Below are 15,785 nucleotides of genomic sequence, written 5' to 3' on the forward strand. Positions count from 1 at the left end.
CCCTCTATCAGAACTATTCTTTTCTTTTTTTATATCTTTATTGGAGTATAATTACTTAACAATGTTCTGTTAGTTTCTGCTGAACAACAAAGTGAATCAGCTATATGTAGACATATATCCCCATATCCCCTCCCTCTTGAGCCTCCCTCCCACCCTCCCTATCCCATCCCTCTAGGTCTTCACTAAGCATCCAACTGATCTCCCTGTGCTATGCAACCGCTTAGCCCTTGACTTTGTTTTATCTTGACCTCAAATCCAGTTAACTTCATTTCCCTTAAATAAATCCAAGGAGAAACTAGAAGCAGTCTCAACTATAGTTCTTCATCTCTATCTCTATTATAATTATCTTTTCTCCACTAGACAATAAACTCCTCAAGGGTCATCAGTCTCCTGAAACAACTTGGTCAAGCAGCCCCAGTGCCCAAATACTTTATGTTCATTGTCTTAGAACTCTTCAGAAATGAAGAGTTTAGGCAAAATATCCCAAATTGGCTTAGAAATCATGATTCTGCATATTTCATGAAGAACTAGATGAACTTAGTAAAGTAAGTTTAAGCTCAGTAAATATTTGTTGAATAAATAAAAAACAATAAGAAGAAATTATTTAATATGCCATGGATGAATATAGAATAAGTCACATTTTCACATTTAAGTCTGATAGCTGTGTTTTGTGGTTTCTCATCTTGTGACCTATGCTCAGATTCCTAACTTTTGGAGTCATCTATAGCTGAATCAACAAGGAAATGATGTACTGCCGTTTTTGGATTTTATTAGAAGCTTTTCCTTTTATTATATTAAGAACTCTCTGGAGATGAGTCAGTTTCTTGGTAAATGAAATGTTTTGTAATCCTCCTTGGGACATTTCCTTTGTAGTGCATTTTCAATGCATTGTTTGAACTAATTGGTATCAATAAATTAGGTGACTAAAAATGATAATCTTTGCACTGTGTTCACATAAGTGAACTGTGGTGAAATGTACAGGGGTGAGTGCAATAATTTCTTCATAACTGGGTAATTTATTTATTAAGAGATTGCCATAGTGACTTCAAATGACTCCTAAAAACTTCTAGGTATTAAAATTCTGAAGTTCTGTACAACTCTTTTGGACATTCTCTAATTTTAACAAAGGGGTTAAATATATTTACATAATAATTTACACAAATAGATGGGTAAATAAGGGAAATTTTATAATTCAATTTACCCTCTAATCTATTTATACTTGAAGTTCAATATTAAAAATGTGGGATGGTTCAAAATTTGTGCTTTACCTATCTTCCAGTAAAGTGTAAAGGGTTGTAACTTTTTTTAAAATGGGTGAAAAAGGGATTTTTTTTTCATTTCGTCAATAATTCCAACCTTCTGAAAAGTCAGTTGATTTAAAATCTAAATTTAGTCTTCCACTCAGTATATTAGATTTATGAGTGAGTTCTACTGTCAGCAAAATGTGTTCTCTCTCCCCTGCTGACTTTGCAAACTGCATCTGCTTTTGGATACCATGAAAGCAACAACATAAAAACACAATTTTATCAAAGCCTTTAAAACGGGGTGATATAGACAAGTAAGTATGTAATTTGCAGATAATGATAATTATCTTGAGTTGTGTGAGGACCTTCTAATGCTTCTCCTTTCCCGGGCTTAGTATTCTGTAGGGGATCTAATGGAAAAAGTGGGATTAAAGGGGAGAAGGACTGCTGGGGAGGGGAAAAATAGTTTGAGATTTGGCACCTTTTCTGGTGAGCATGGGAACAGAAAGGAATGAACTTGTCTTTTGGTAAATACCCTTACTTTCTTTTTGACAAAAGTAAGCTGCTACCCATTTAGTTTTTCTACAAAAGGACTAAAAATTCAGGTTGGATCAATGAAAAGAGCATAAATTTGGAGGCAGTCAAAATATACTTGAATTCCAGCTTGGCCATTAACCACTAGTGTGACCTTTGGGTAGGTCTTTAGCCATTTTGAGTGTCAGTTTCCTCGTATGTAAAATAAGGGTGAACTCATCATCTCACCGACCCCTAAATTTGCTCAAATAGACCCTATCTGAGATATTGGCATTGTCATTTACTTCCTAGGCCAAGACTCCTCTACTCTTCCTTTTCTTTACATCCAGTTAGCCAACAGGAGCTCTTGGTTCACACCACTCATGTCTTCATTCCCCTTCCAGTCACCCGCTGCTTGGACCCTGTGAAAGGCTCCCCCTGGTCAAGCAGCCCTGGGCAGCTCAGCTGCAGACTCCTTAAGGAAGCCCTGTCTGATCTCCCCAGATAGTTTGCACTTCCCTCTGGCTGTGACTGCAACTCACATGAGCATCTCTTACAGTTCACTCTGTTCTCCTCATCAAGGTCTGAGTGATAGTTACCTTTGTAACCTGGGTCTTAGCTCAGTGCCTGGAACAGAGTAGGAGTCCAGTAAATATTTGTTGAATAAGTGAATAAATAAATGACATCCATTTTGCATGGTTGTTGTAAAAGTAATTTATGTCAAAAGACAGGATTTAAACAAATGGTGTTTATTTATTAATATAATTACTATTTTATTCTCTAAAAATGTTTGTAAGTGTTCAGCATGTTTTCATGTGGCTTGAGGGTAATTATTAAAGGTGATCTATTAATCCAGATATCAGTGCAGCTGATTAGTAAATCAACCTTATAAACTGGGATTCTCAAATTAGTTAATTGCTTTCTGCCTCATGGCAAATGCCAAATAATTTGCGAGGGGCCATCCATCCTTTGTTAAACACAGGAAACACTCTATCCTCCCGAAGTGTTATAACTTTGGAGTTTTCCAACTTTTTTTCCCCCCGCTTATACTGCCTATGGTAGAGAAAATTCTTTTTGGACACAATGTATTTATGGGCCTACTTTGGAAGTAGTCTTATTTGTATTCTCCTGGGACTCAGGCTTCATGAAATCTTACTCAGAACAAATCCAACGCTTCACTAAAATTAAGGACAGCTCTAAGTCAAGGAAGAATGGGCTTAAAGTGGTTAGACGGCAAATTCCTGCCATCGTGGTGGAGGTGGTGGTGGTGAGAAATCTTTGATGATGGGCAACAGCAGACCTTTTGCAGAACATATACCAGGATAGAAGGGACCTTGAATGAGGAAGGACTAGAGCTACAGATGTGTGTCAATGGAAGCTCTGAACTTGAGCAATTGCAGACAGAGGGAAGAAGAATTCATGTACACTGGTGTAAACAATCTTGAGCTAAGGAGTAGTCTTTTCCAACTGGGATCAGAATGGAGAGGCAGAAATGAAAGGGACACAAACGATGAAAATAAAACCGGGATGAGGAACAAAGGAGGATTCAGATGGGATCTGGGTAGAGGCAGTTCTCTGAGTCATAGCTGATGCAGGGTTTTATTACCAGTTCCCTGGTAAGGAAGAGCCCAGGCAAATTTCACAGCCACTCCTATGTATGAGTGTATTTGTAAGAATAATCAAATTCATGGCTTACAAAAATGCATGAGGTATATTTTACAGGATAGAATCCATCATTCACAGGAAATTTTTTGTTGTTATAGAGCCTAGAGTATGGGTACCAATTCCAGGATCATTAACTTTCATTTAATGGATCAACTGATATGTGCTCTGATGCTCAGAGAGGATGGACTGAGAGAGACCACTGTCCCTTACAGTCTGCAGCTTGCATATGATAGAACCCTTTTTTGAAATGCCAGTCATATGATCCCCAGCCAGAGGATTAGACCCCTCCTGCCCCTTTGATATGTACTCTGTACAGGTAAACTGACAGGAGGGGTGTGGTGCTGATAAGAATTTAGAGTTCAATAATCTGAAATGTGAACTTCTGATCTCAGTTGTTTCTCTTCCCTGAATATTGCTAAGAAGTTAACATTCCCATGTATACATTCCCCTTATCCAAGTTAGAAGAAATATGAACAGCTCAGAAAAGAGTGTTTTTGTAACTCTGATTTGACCAGAAACACCTTTTTAAAAGTTGTTAGTGGATATTGGAAATCTTTGTAAAACTTCCTTGCCTGCTTTCCCTCTTGCAGTGCCCGCTGTGTAGGATGGCATGCTCCTTCGATGAGGGTGAATCTTGCAGACTTGCACTCTGACCATAAAGGCTATTTGGTCCTAAGACAAAGATGAAGGCAGAGTAGGCGGTTGGGATGAAACCAGTGACTCTACGATGTTCTGTGGAAGAGGTTCCTTTGAAAACAAATTTTCTCACTTGATCTTGTTTTCCTGTCATTTGTCTCTTTCTTCTGAAAGAAGAGAACAACAAAGTAATTTCTTTAACACAAAGTCCCTGCTGCTGGTTCATCACTCTCTTACTGGAATGAGTCCTGGCCTTTAGTGGTACTGAGAAAGCCAAAGGATGATTTTAAGCAGAAGGTCAATTTTAAAAGTATTATTACCAGAGCCCATATTTTTAATTAATGTAGAGTATTATAATTGTACACTTAGTTTGATTGCACATTCAGTGTCCTTAATAATGCTTTGATGAACATCTTTATGTCTAAAGCTTATTCTTTCTTTAAGATAGTTTTTCAAGATAGCCCCAGAATTAGAATTATTAGAGACAGTTCTCTGAGTCATAGCTGATGAATCAAAGGGCATGAAAATTTTAATACTGTTGAGTGATTCTGGCAAAGTGCCTTCCAAAATGGTAGATTCCACTCTACCAGCACTTTGACCAGCAGTGGATAAACTTGTCTAGTTTACCATATTTTCTCCAACATTAAGCATTTTCACCGTTCAAGAAAAAAATTATTTGTACATTCATTGAAGAGCCAGAATATTTTTACTGCATTTATGGGCATTTTATTCTTTTGACTTTAGTCTTTATTTAAAAAGAAAATGTTTATATTGAAGGTGTATATTTTTCCAATCATAAAAAGGAAAATATATTTTAAAAAGAACCTCACCTCCAAACTTAAGAGCAGAATAAAGAAGGTTAAACAAATGCAACTAAATAAAACGGGTAGGTGTGAGATAGCTGCATTAGTGAGAGGGAGTCTGAAGAAGAGATGAGGGATGGATACTTTGATTAAAAAATTTTTTAAAAAGTGCTTCTATCAACTAAAACAAGGAAAGGAAATAAGCTTACAACTATATTGCCAGAAAAATAAACTATATATAAAAAAAAATCTTCTTTTTCCCTAATGATAGCTATTTAGCACAGTAATGTAAATGTTCTTTCAATAGATGGAATCCTCCTGTTCATTTATGTCCTCATCTCTAGGCCAGATTGTACTCTTATTATTCTAGGTAGATGTGAAGTTCCTTTTTTAGAAGATTTCCACCAGGAAAGGAAATAGTCTCCCAGGGTGACCCACTCCTACACTTTATCAGTGACCTGAAGTTTTTCCAGCCAGAATGTATATCCAAATTAAATTTTCTGGGTTTAATGGAGATGAGAGGCAGCCGTGTAATAAGGATCCTTCACGCCTTTGACTAGCATTGTTAGTTCATCTTTTTACCTTCTGAAGATTAAATCACTGCAGCTGTTTCATGATCTTTCCTCTAAGGAGCTATACGTCTTCCTTCAGTGCCTTCATATATGCCTTTGGATTCTCGAAATGTTTTCACTGAATCTGAAGCAGTGGAAACTGGGTCTGTTACATGTTCTTCATTGCTATTCCCAACATTATTTAATATAATAATGTGTTCTTCTCTCATACAAATGCACTGTATGGGTGTTAGAAAAATAATACTGTCAATGATAATAATTTACCATTTTACCATCAATTCTACAAATATTTACTAGCATTGTTCCCATTTTATTGATGAGAAAATTGAGGCTTAGAGTGCTTAAGTGTTGGCCAAAGTCACACGGTCAGGTGGAGAACCAGAACTGAAACACAGGTGGGTCTCACTCCAGCACTCAAGTTCTTAACCAATTGAGGACTCTTTCCATGGTATTAAGTCGGTGAGTGTGCTTGAACCAAGGTGTTCTTACATATACTAGCGTTCTTTCCACTTAGATCTGCTGGATGAGTCTTGTCATTAGTGTTTGCTTATAGATGTGCCTCATGTTTTAGGGATTCATTTCAAATAGTGGGAAAGGCAGGGTGCAGAGTGTCGAGGAGCACAGGTGCTGGAGCCAGCTGGCCGTTTATAACTTTGTGACCCTGGACAAGTTATTAAATATCTGTGCCTCAGTGTTCTCATTAATAAAATAAGGGTGACAGTAGTATTTTCCTTATAGGGTTGTGTTGAGAATTAAGTGAGTTGACAGACGTAAAGTTCTTAGAAGAATGCCTGACACAGAGAACTACACAAGTGCTGCTGTTATTGTTAAGAGGAAGCTTCCTCTGAAAGCTGCATTTGGAAGAAATCAGGAGAGACACCAGCCATGTTTCCCCATCCCCACTCCTGTTCAATTTCTACCTTGAAGACCGTTGGGCAAATGTGGTTCACAGCTGAAACAGAGATACAGGTCCTTGAAGCTAAGTGCTCATACTGTTAACCTCTTCTCAAAGAGTTGGGATGTTTCAATGTTACAGATTGAAATGTTTTCCTGCTTTTGGTGGTGGGGCTCGGAGGGCAGTGAAGCAAACAGTGAAGTGTAATAGATGCCATTACACTTGAAACCCCTTTTGCTTTTTTTTTTTTTTTTCTTTCTTAAAGCCTTTACTTTTCAGACATGACAGAAAAATCTTACAGGTACACATGGAAAAGCAATACGTGATCACAGTTGAAAGTGAAGACAATCTAGTCAGAAAGCTTTTACTCCTGTCAGCTAATGTTGAAGCTGAAGTTATGCATATGACATGCTGCAGGGCTGAAAGGAATGGTAAACATGAAACCCCTTTTGCTTCAGAAAAGTCCCATGTAAAGTGGTATTAGCGATATCTATTTTGTGTGTGTGTGACAGCCTGACCCATACTTACATTCATGGTAGCGAGTTAATTGAAAAATTATTTACGGTGGTCTGTAAACTTGGAGTATAAAGAGTGTTGGCTTCCCACTGAAGAAGAAGTTTTTGTTAATAAGTTTGACCAAATCAACATGGTGCCACCATGCACGTAGATGTACTTGCATTCTGTGTGTGTGTGTGTGTGTGTGTGTGTGTGTGTGTGTGTCTAGCCACAAGAGGCCTAGAGATGATGAAAAATACCTTTCCTCCTTTGGAGATAGGTGTTGATAGGATGCAGTTCTGTTGGCAGGTGTGAGCCTTAGCAAAATAATGAGGTGAGACCGTGCTCAGCCTCAATGCCTCCAGTAGTTTTGGATTAATCCCCACCCTCCCTCCATATCTCGCCTTCTCTGAACCCTTCCAGTTGCCTCCCTGTCTGTTCAAGGCCCCCTGCCATAGCTCCTTAATAAGGCCTGCCCTTCCAGATCCAGCTTTAAGCTGTGCATTTCTTCTATTTTCCTCTACATTTGCAGCATTTCCCCAATCTGCATCCTGTTCTCTCAGAACCCTCCGTGACACCTAGTTGAAATCAAACTTAGCAAATAAAAATTCAGGATGCCCAGTTACAACTGAATTTCAGATAAATTTAAAAATTATTATTTAAATGTGTCCCATTTAGTATTGGGGACTTAATTGTACCTAACATTATTTATTGTTGATCTGAATTTTGAATTCAGCTGGGTGTTACTAGAAACTGAAGTAAAGGGGATCCTTTTTATACGTATAGTGAAAGAAAATTCAGCTCAGTTGTATCCTACTCTATGAAAGGCAGAACTTGTAAGTGATGAATTTGAATATTTAGCTGAGATCTCTAAGCAAAGTGTTGAAGGTGTAGCCTAGTTTCTTCTTGCTGCTTACAGCAAAATGGGAGAGGAAAGAGCTAGACTGAGGGAAGAACTCTAAGCAAAAAAGAGCCAAGACTTGATGATTTGGGAAATTCTCAGCCTATTCAGATTGCAAAGATACTACAATAGGAGATTTAATAACAGGAAAGCATGCTCTGGAGGAAAAACAAGGGTGTGGCTCACCAACCTTTTGCTCATTCTTTGGAAGGATCAACAGGTCCAAGTATTCAATCAGTAGAAGTCCCTTTGAAAAGATTATGCATGTGACCCATGGATCCCTTCAGCCATCTCAGGAGAAGTCAAAAATAGAGATGAGATTATTTGGAAGGCTCTCTGGAGGAGGCTTTTGTCTAATGGAATGAATCCCTTAGGCATTTATGGGAGACTCATAATGTTCTTGAGGATGTTATATCATCAGAAATACTGCCAGCTTGGATTATAAGAGGAAATGAAAGAAAGCAGTCAGACTCCAAAAATTCTACATGCAGGAAATAGGCTTAAAAATTACTCAGCTGCAAATACGTACTCTACTTCATGGAAAAGCAAGCATGACCCAGACAGTGAAGCTGAGGGCAGAGCCTCAGGCCCAGAGGATGGAACTGAGGGCCCAGAGGGCAGAGCTGTGAATCACAGAGGATTAGTTCCAGGCCTTGAAACCTAATGAATTTTTCCCAGTTGGATCTCAATATTGCTTGGAACCAGTGACTCTTTTCTTTGTTCCATCCCGCACCTCTATTTTTGAATGGAAATGACTATAACGCTTATCTTATATCTGCCCCACCATTGTATTTTAGGATCATATAACTTGTTTTTTATTTTCACAGGTGCAAATATAGAGGAAATTTTGCCTCAAATGAATCATACTGAGAGTTATGACCCAAACATGATTTAAAGAATGAGATTTAAGACTTTTGAGTTGTTGATATTTAGATGAGATTTTGAAATTGCATTGATGCTGTAAAGGACTGAGGCTTTTCGAGATGTCAGGATTAGGTGAATGTATTTTGCATCAGAGATGGATGTGACTCTCTGGAGGCCAGAGGGTGGATTGCAGTAGGTCGACCAGTGGCCTCCAAAGTTTGCCAAGTCTGAAGCCCCAGGGTACGTGAATATGTTATGTTATATGGCAGAAAGGACTTTGCAGATATGAATAAGTTAAGAGTCTTGAAATGAGATTTTCTTGAATTATCTGAGTGGACTAATCACAAGGGTCCTTACAAGGGAGATAATGTAAGAATGGAATCAGGGGTCAAAGAGTAGCAACGATACTATGTGGTTGGTTTTAAAAATGGAGGAAGAGGCTGTGAGCCAAGGAATTTAGGTGGCCTCTAGCAGCTAGAAAATGCAAGGAAACAGATTCTCTCCTAGAGTTTCCAGAAGAAACACCACCCTGCAGTCCCATTTTAGACTTGTAACCTCCAGAATTATGAGAATGTATTTGCATTGTTTCAAGTCATTAAGTTTGTGGTAATTTGTTACAGCTGCAACAGGAAACTAACAGACTTGGTGTCTTGTATTTTACCTGGAAACCATAGTTCTAGCAAGAACTAATTTTGTAAGATATCTGTTATGGGTCAGAAGCCTCATATACATTAGCACATTTAATTCTTTTGACAACTTGGTGAAGTAGTAACTATTTTACAGATAAGAAAAATAAAGTTCAGAGCTGTAGTAGCAGAATTTAATTTGAACCCAGGTCTGAGGGACTGGAAAGTCCACTTCACTTGTTTCTTTATTTCTCTTTCCTCCTCCTCCTCCTCTCCCTCCTCCTCCTCCTCCTCCCCCTTCTTCCTTTCCTCTTCCTCCCTTCCCTCTCCCCCCTCCCCTCTCCCCCTCCCCCTCCATTATTATTATTATTACTATTATTACTACCACCACAGTATTGTTTATGAAGAATCGATTTCTGGGACAAAGTAGATTCCTTATCCAATGAGTTGGATGCCTCCTTTCCCTCTGTCCCTATATACAAAGACATCTCTTCTTACAGAATAAATATTTTATTGATTCCCATCCAAAGGACATTGCACTTTAAACTAATGAGTCTCTGAAGAAATAAATTTTCCACCATAGTGAAAATACATATTTAAAAGACTATATACTTCATAGATCAAATACACATTCTTCAATGCCAAAATGTTCTGGTCTGCTCTGCCAGCAAAGAAAAGGGTCCAAGTGTTATAAATTTCAACAAATGAGCCAAAACAATTAGTTTCCTTAGACAATTAAATAAGATAATAAGCCCAAAATGCTCTGCAATCATGTTGGTAGAGAAGCAAAAATCACTCTTTATTAGCAGCTTGCTTATAGACTTTGATTTGAACTAATGAATATCCTAATAGCTCAGGGGAAAAACCACCCAAATGCTGCAGGTTCAGATCGCTGCTAACCAAGGAGCTGGTGTTTAATTGGAGATGGCCAGCTGCACATACTGCTTCTCTTCATTTGCAACTTGAAGTAATTCCACCACCCTCTCCCTGCCCCCCAACCCCTGACTAAAATCCCATAAGTGCTGTGTTGGAAGAATATCCCACAGAGAGCTTCCAGCAGACCGAAGGTATTATCTGTTCATGTATCTTCCAGTTGACCAGCAAAGAGCATCTGGCAGAGCAGCTGGAGGGGTGTCACGATCAAGGTGGTTGGGGGCCAGGAGCAGCTTATGAGACACCAAGGGGAAGGGCCATGACAACTGGTAAATTGCATACTATACATTTCACCAGGACAAATTTGCTGTGAACTCATTGTCATTTTTCAAAGGTGAGCAGCTTTCCCCTTCTTCCTGGTTCTTTTCACTGTATCAGTTAATTACGAAAAGCAGTGCGCACAGGAATTAAGGTTAGGAATTAAGTGCTCCGTGAATGCATGTTATTATTACTTTTTGCTGTGTTATTAAAACAAGACTGTTCCCTTGACACGTGGTCATTGAATATCACAGAGTCCAGTTGCATGGCTGGATTGTGAGCTTTTGTGGGAGGTCATGAGACTGGGTAGTTCATGGGTCACCTAGTCTCTATGCTTTTCAAGCAATTTAGACAACACATTTTGTTTGGAATAGTGTGTCCTAGGAATAAAAACAAGCTCTCTGGGGTGACATTCCAATGAAGGAGGAAGGAGGAATTTGCATCTGGCAGGTGTGTTCACAGTACTTTGAACAGCTGACCTCCAGATCACAGGTCACCACGACAGCACCTCTTAGGACAAGGATAAGTTCTTTGCTTTCCTGAAAAGTGTTAATTTTTCCATCCTAAACAAGTGATTAAAAGAACCACCGCAGACCTGGAGTTGTGGGGATAATTATGAAGTTAATATTTTCTTTCCTAATGGAAACCATCTGGATAAATGGTAGCGATGGGACTTCCTTCAACCTACACCTTCCACAGATTCTATGCTTTTACGTGAGTTACGTGTGTTATTTGTAAAAGGCAAGTAGTGCTCTGTGTTTTTTATTTTTATTTTTTTCCTTGTTTTTTTAGGTTTTGAATTTGATGTTCTGAAATCTGTTGGGAACATTTCAGGTGCCTATTAAGGATGTGTGAAAAACAAAACAAAACTGGGTAGATAAAACCTGCAGCCATAGCTCCAGGTTTATAGTGCCGGAGAACTACAGCAAGGAGGGTGATGATGGGGAGGGATGTGTATACATGGGGGGTGTTGGTCAAAAATGAAGATTCCTAAGCTCCATTCCAGAAAGTCTGAAATTATATTTTGGGTGGGGGACTAAGACTTGCACTTTAATATGCAGACTCAGAAAGGAGATAGCAGGCCTGTGGGCCAAGAGGGTGAGCGCTGGTGAAAATGGCTTGGTTTACATGGGTAGAGTTTGTGACTAGGAAATAAGTTTGTATAAACTCTTGGTACCTCAAGAGTAATCCTTTATTTAATGTGATGTTGAACAAGAACCCCTTCACCCCAGTTGTAAAGGGTAGCACTTAGGGGACCCTGTTGCTCAGTGGGCATCGCAGACTCTGGGTTCAATTCCCAGGCCCACCATTTACTAACTGTGCGACTTGGGCTCAGTGCCTCGGTGTCCTCATCTGCAAAGTGAGGATAATCATGGCATCTACTTCAGTGTTGTTATGGACTAATAATTTCTTTTTTTGTTGTTTTTAATAACCCATTAACTTTAATTTTTATTTATTTATTTATTTTTGGCTGTGTTGGGTCTTCGTTTCTGTGCGAGGGCTTTCTCTAGTTGCGGCAAGCGGGGGCCACTCTTCATCGTGGTGCGCGGGCCTCTCACTATCACGACCTCTCTTGTTGCGGAGCACAGGCTCCAGACGCGCAGGCTCAGTAGTTGTGGCTCACAGGCCTAATTGCTCCGCGGCATGTGGGATCTTCCCAGACCAGAGCTCGAACCCGCGTCCCCTGCATTAGCAGGCAGATTCTCAACCACTGCGTCACCCAGGGAAGCCCCCATGGACTAATAATTTCTAATGATGGTAGAGATTAATATATATGGAGAGAAACTATGCTACTGCTTTTAAGTACTTTACATATCTTAGCTCTTTTAATACAAAACCCTATGGTATATAATGTTGTTATTCTCATTGGGCAAATGAGGTTAACAATTGCTGGAAGCCACGTGGTTAGAGAGAGGCAAGGCTGGGGCTCAGGTCCCGGCGGCCTGACTCTAATGGGCACCGTCATCACCTGCCTTGCTGTGCAGCCTCTCTAGTGAAGCGCTAGCTCCTCTTTCTCCTCCTCCCTCTCTCCTCCTCCCTGTGTCCTCCTATCTCGTAGCTCCAGATGAGTCGGCTTCATCTCTGTTAAGCAAAAATGTCCTGTCGTTAACTGAGAAAAGTGTACTCTGAAGGCATATCCGCTTGCACGGGCCGGAGAGAGGCTGCAGGAGAGAGGAAGATGCACTGTGGCTCTTAACCAGGTAGCTTTCAGGTGGGCACTTTGCATCTAAGAGCTCTGAAGAGTCAGCTGTCAGGAAGGCACAGATTGACGGAGGCTCAGCTTAGCCATTTCTACCAGTTTGGGCTTAGCTTTTCCAGGAGGGAAGGGGCTGAGTCTGCCTCACCCCAGCAGGGGAGAAGGCAAGCTCTTGCTGGCCTCGCTAGGACTTGCCAGCACAGTCCTTCCTGGAAATATTTGTTGGCAGCCCTGGAACTGAGTGGGGTGAGGCTGAGGGCCACGTCATAATACCTGTGGTAGCTACTAATTACTGAACATGTCAGGTCTTCGCTCAGCACTTTCCAGACACCATCGCATTTCATTGTCTCAGTAACCCCACACTTACTTTCAGGACCAGCTGCCTTGCTGGGCCCCCTTTACCTGCGATCCTGTGCATTTGTGAAGAGGCTGCCTGCTGCACACGGGTGCTAGGTTGTCATAAAGCTGCCCTCTAGCTTCTTGCCTGTGTCTCTGGTCTCTGACCAAGCTGTGGCCTCGGGGCCCTTGCCTGGTCCTCTTGCCCTGTCCCACTGCCCCCAGTAGCACTTGTGCCCTGCTGGGCCAGGAGCAGCTTCTCCTAAATGCTGGCTTGAAGGAATGGAACTCAGCTTGCTGAGCCAGGCTGTGTTTTTTTTTTTTTTTTTTTTTTGGTTGCTGGCTTTTCTGTCACCAGCTCGCTCTGGGAGCAGGGATGCTCTTCATTAAGCTGAGATCTGAGGTGCTTAAAATGCAAAATTCACAGGCAAGCTGGCTGATGCCTGAGGCTGGCAAAGGATGTTCTTCACCTCCAGAGCCTTAACTGTGTCAGGCCATAAAGGCTCCTTCCTCCCAGTGGAGCCAGCTCACAGGACCAAAGAATGAGACTCATCCCAGGTGAGGGGAGCTTCTAAGGGGCTTGACTCCTCTGCATCTCTCTCATGCCAGCTGGGAGCTTAGGGGCTGAATTCAGCAAGGAGGAGAAACCACATAGGGCCACCTCCTACCAGGTGAGGGTAGCCCCAGGCTCATGAGAAGACGAATCTATGAGTTCACAAAGAAACCCCCAAGCAGAATAATTCTGGTTTTTTAAAGAGGATGCAAGACAAAGAGCTCAGATGTGGACCTGGAGATCACAGGCAAATAGGAAGGTTGCATCCAGCCCTGGGGAAACCTAAGAATTGGGCAGAAATCATCTAATCCTTGAATGCACTCCCATTGCTCAACACGTAGGTTCTTTCAACTTCCACCTCTCATTTCCCAACACGTGACAAAAGAACACGACCTTCTCCGAGGTGGTGCCATCACTTAGCTCTTTCCAACCAAATTCTCACCCCAGTCTGCCTCTCAGCTGAACAGGTGCTCAGAAGTATGCACAACATCTGCTTCCCGCTTTCTCTTTCCTTGCTTCTTGGGAATGCAGCATGGGTACTTTCTCATCCTTCTGCATCTAGGGTCTCTGGAGCTACTTAAACTCATCCATGCCTCTGTGACATTGACTAGAACTCTGGGCCTCTCTTTGTTGGTCTCCTTGAGATCATGACCCCTCTGTTGTGAGATCAAAGCAGAGACTCAAAGTTGAGTGCAGGGTCTGTAGGCAGGAAGAAGAGAACCCTCAGCTCTCTATTTTGCTACGGCTCACGCCCAATTAAACTGGACTTGGCATGACTTCTGCTTAGATATAAGGTGTTTTTGTGTCTACTGAGATAAAGGTACTCCTGCTGGGTGGGCCAGTTATTTTACAAAGGCACCCATTTTGGGTAGCCCAACTAGAAAATGGTACCCTTTCTGGAGCTGGCACAATTCTGCCCAATTGCTTGGTTTGCAGCAAGGAGGTGAGTGCTCACTCAAGCTCACTTGGACTGGATATCCTTGTGCAGACACAACCTGTGAAACAGTTCAGGGCAGCCCAGGCTGTTGGCCTGAGTGCAAAGGGAAGAACTTAGAACTTTGTTTTTTTTTTTCCTTTCCCCTGCACCATCTGTGTCCTGGATCCCTCAGCTTCTCTTCATTTTCAGCTAAACCGAAAGCCTCTTGCTTCTCCTGTGCACTGGAGCCCAAACCCATGCTTGGTCGTTTTGAAAGTTCTGGTTACTGGGTAGCTTTCATCCTCTAGTTGGATGATTAAGATGTGGGAGAAATACAGACCTTTGACATTTATTGTCTCCAGATCCTGTGTGAGTAGGAGATAAACCATCAAGAGCATCTCAATGACTTACTCATGCTATTTGTGAAACATTTCCAGTCAGGGTGTGCAGGGAGCAGCAATATGGCTTGTCTTTTCTGTGGGGTCAGAGTAGAACACTGAGTCACCAACCAGTTCTGAGTAATTTCAGGCCTGAGTTCTGTCTAGCCATGCACAGCTGGTCAGCCTCATACCAGAGGACTGTGCCTTCTCCTGGCTGTTTATTTCTCCAGGTGTCATGGGTGCTGGCCTGGTAGCCTTTGACACCACTGACTCAAATCAAAAAAAAATTTTTTTTTTGAACTAGACATGGACTGGTAAAGCAGTATTTCTCTCTCCTGCTAAAAATGCTTCCTGAGTAGAAACTGCTTATTATTTCTAATGCCCTGGATACACCTGCAGATCTGCCCTGTCCTGGTGACACAGCCAGCCTGGGAAAACTGGGAAGAACATAATGTGGGCCTTTCGGGCCTTCCTCACTCTTACAGTGGTTGTGTTTTTTCCTCTCCTAGGACTGCTCTCCTTTCCCTTGGTGCCAGTCTGGATCCTTTTCTTGTCTTTATCTGTGGGTGAACTAGTCTCTGACAGGGAATTATTGGATAAACCACGAGTTAGCTTATAAGGACTTAAGGTTTACCTCCTTTTGGGGTGTTGACATTTTAAAATGGGGACTTGCCTCAAATGAATGAAGTTGTAATCACCGAAGGAGAGGTGGTGTCCTTTTGGCATTTTCCAAAATCGGAGTTCCTCCATTCTCTAGTCCAGACTTACTTTTCAGTGCTTAAAAATAACCAGTGAGGGCTTCCCTGGTGGCGCAGTGGTTGGGAGTCTGCCTGCCAATGCAGGGGACGTGGGTTCGAGCCCTGGTCTGGGAAGATCCCACATGCCGCGGAGCAACTAGGCCCGTGAGCCGCAATTGCTGAGCCTGCGCGTCTGGAGCCTGTGCTCTGCAACAAGAGAGGCCGCGACAGTGAGAGGCCCGCGCACCGCGATGAAGAGTG

Source organism: Balaenoptera ricei, chromosome 2 (assembly GCF_028023285.1).
Source record: "Balaenoptera ricei isolate mBalRic1 chromosome 2, mBalRic1.hap2, whole genome shotgun sequence".
In the NCBI taxonomy this organism is placed as follows: Eukaryota; Metazoa; Chordata; class Mammalia; order Artiodactyla; family Balaenopteridae; genus Balaenoptera; species Balaenoptera ricei.